Raw genomic sequence first — 3,187 nt, forward strand, 5'->3', positions numbered from 1 at the left:
AGGCCCGTTTGCATCTGCCACGTCCCAAGGTCAGCAGGTCCCAAAGGCACTGTAGTCACGTGCCCATGAGTTCTCCGGCCGCGGTCTTTGGCCTGTGCCTGAATCCTCCCATTTCAGAGACTTAAACGGCTCGGCTGTTCCTTATGATGCCCAGACTTGATCTCGAAAGGGGTGGGACGCCAGGGCCAATCTGCAGGGACCTCAGTCCAAGGAGCTCAAAGCCCCCTGACTCCCCAGTTTTCTATCCCTTCCATCTGAAGGGGAGCCTCGGTTTTCCTTATAGTGAAGCCCTGGGGTCTGTGGGGTCTCTGAGGTACCGTGGGGGTTGTGAGAATTTGGGGCATGGGGAGAAAGGGCACCCCCATTGACGGGGTTCATTCTGGTGTCTTCTCTGCAGAGGGACCTCATCGCTGCGTTTGACAGTGGAGACCAGAAGGCGTTCTTCGCTTCATGGGAGGAGCACGTCCCCAGCTCCCTCCGAGATGGTGACGCCCTGGCCCGGAAGCTGGAGTTCTATCTTCACATCCACTTTGCCATCTACCTCCTGAAGCACTCCGTGGGGAGGCCTGTAGGTCGCTTTGTGCTGCGGGTTGGTCCCAACGGCTCGTTAAGGGACAGCATTAGCTGTTATGTTTTCCAAATGCACATTCATTTAATTTTATGACCATTTTATCCTTGCTAAGGGGTATGGATGTTAGACCATGTATTAGGGGAAAACACAAGCATAAACAGTGGGAAAATGCCCATTTGTGAAAGTCCCTTTGCGTGGCAGGTTGAATTGAGCTTCCATGGTCTTTTCTGGGTGGGCCTGGAGGCGTGAGGGCAAGAGAGGCCTTTGCAGGCTGCTCTGGCAGGTGGACCTCTGCATGGAGGGCGAGCGGGGCCAGGCTGATGTGTGACCACATGCATGTGTTTAGTGGCTTCTCCAGGCATTTCCTACAGCCCTAAGGACCTGCGTTAACTTATTAAAATGTCAGAGGCCAAAGGGGCGGTCACTGATGGAGGGAGCAGCTTTTCCGCACGTCATAATAGCCATTCTGGAAAAGCTGTCCCTGAGCACAGTGTTCGTGTGGGTACAATCGTGGGAAATGTTCATTTTCTTTGTATTTATTTCTGTTTTCTAATTTTTCCATTTTGATATAAGATTTTTTTTAAAAAATCAGTAAATGTTGTACATATGTTCATGGAAGGAGAGTGTTGGGGGTGATGTTAGGGTGACGGCAGACAGTGCGCTTGCGAGGCCAGGTGGGGAGGCCGCCAGTGACATGGCTTGAGCTGAAAGAGCCTGAGAGAGAGGAGAGGGTGGACGGGGGGACTGGGCGTCACGCAGGGGAGCTCAGACGAGTGTCTTCCCTTCCTCGTAGGACAAAGAGGACCTGGATGAAAGGATTTCTTATTTCAAAACCTACCTGGAGACCAAAGGGGCAGCGCTGAGCCAGACCACTGAGTTCCTCCCTTTCTATGCCCTGCCCTTCGTTCCCAACCCCAGGGCCCACCCGTCCTTTAAAGAGCTCTTCCAGGTGAGTGACAGACTCGAACCTTCTGTGTCGATCAGGAAGAGCACTGTGGCTTCGCCTTGTTTACGCTGCTGGGTTCTCAATGATGCTGGAAAAGACTAAAATTTGCTTATGTTCTATTTTAAGAATATTCAGGTAATTTGCTTTAACAAGTCTTTCTTATATCATAAAATGCTATTTTTTTGCGGGGGATTATACCAAGACTTGTTAATCCAGGCTGACATAAATATTTTTAAGATACTGATCTCTTAAATCATTCCAAGGATATTTTTTTTGGTGTTGGGAGGATGATTTATTCAACTATACTAAAAATTAGTAGCCTGAAAGAGAGCTAGAGTACTTTATACAATTGCTGGCCATGTATATTTTAATTGGTACTAAAGTTCTCACTTGGCATATATTTACTTGCTTATATGCTCTTATTTCCATCAGACTATTTGTCTATAGCTCTTTTTATCATTATACTTCATTTTAGTTAACACTTCAGCGTATTTATTAACAAGATTTGCTTATTATAGTAATTTTTGTTGATTTACTAAAATTAATGTGTCCTACTGAGCGTTGTATTGAAATGTATTTAGAGACTGAAATATTTTGATATAATTAGATTGCTTTTTCTAAAGACCCTACACTGTTTCCAAGAATTTACATGAAGCTTCTCCCACTGCCCCTGAACGTGGATGCAGCTCTTCTCCCAGACCCAGTGCGTGGCAGTCCCCTCCTCATTCATAGTTCAGCAGAACAGCTCCGTCACTCCTGAAGAGCAGCCAGCAATCTGAAGGTCGGGTGGCCGGCTGACTCGTGACAGCTGGCTCGCTGTTGAGTAGCCGATTCAGTCTGTGCTCGTCTTCTGGGTCAGGCCAGACTTAGCTTCACTGCCTTCTTCTCTTGGAGGGTGAGATATAAAATGGTCAAGAAAGGTGACGACCGTTGAAGAGGGACTTTTAGTTTTCTCACTGTGAAGACTTCTGTTTAGGAAGATTGTGACACAGCCGTGTGGGCACAACTTGGACCAAGGTGAGGGGAGCTGGCACTGCCAGGGAAGGGTCCAGCTGAGGCTGCGGCACTCGGAGGCGTCTTGGGTTATCTCGGCCACACAGCAGCCCTTCGGAGTTGTGAGGCGGAGCTCCGGTCCTTCAGTTCCGGAGTGTGGCAGTGCTCGTGGAGTCCTTCCGTCCCATTTCCCCCGTTGCTGCCCTCTCCGTATGTCCTCCCAGTGGTCACCAGCGCTCCTGTAGCCTGTATACATAATAAAATCTAAAGTTAATGTCTTTATCCTTTTCCCGACCATTAAAAGGACCTGAGAATGCATTAACTTCATTTATCCCCTTTCCGGTTTATGTGCTATTGTTGTGAAATGTTTTGGATATCTACTTCAACCCCACACCTTAGAAATTTTTGCCGTTTTATGCAGTCCGTTTGTGTATAGCTTGACCCTTACGTTTGCCAGTGTTCTTGCTCACTACTCCGTCCGCGGTGAGGACCTTCCGTCCGGGGTCATTTCCTGCTCCACTTAGGCGTGTTCCCTTAACACCCTCTTTAGTAGAGAAGCTCTTCTTCAGTTCTTCTTTGTCTGAAAACATCTTTACTGCTTTCTCAGATGGGATTCAGAGTACTAGGTTTACAGTTACTTCTTTTAGTACATTGACGTTTTATTACGGTTGCTGTTT

At 47.8% G+C, this 3,187-nt stretch overlaps 1 long non-coding RNA gene across 1 annotated transcript; it reads left to right on the forward strand.

The window, feature by feature from the left end:
• Positions 1-373: 373 nt before the first annotated feature.
• Positions 374-1,443, forward strand: LOC111735160. The gene is made up of 2 exons (XR_002778701.1): positions 374-568; positions 1,365-1,443. It is a non-coding gene; the product is annotated as an uncharacterized LOC111735160 (long non-coding RNA).
• The last annotated feature ends 1,744 nt before the right edge of the window (positions 1,444-3,187 follow it).

This window comes from Pteropus vampyrus, unplaced genomic scaffold (assembly GCF_000151845.1).
Source record: "Pteropus vampyrus isolate Shadow unplaced genomic scaffold, Pvam_2.0 Scaffold17145, whole genome shotgun sequence".
Taxonomy (NCBI): Eukaryota; Metazoa; Chordata; class Mammalia; order Chiroptera; family Pteropodidae; genus Pteropus; species Pteropus vampyrus.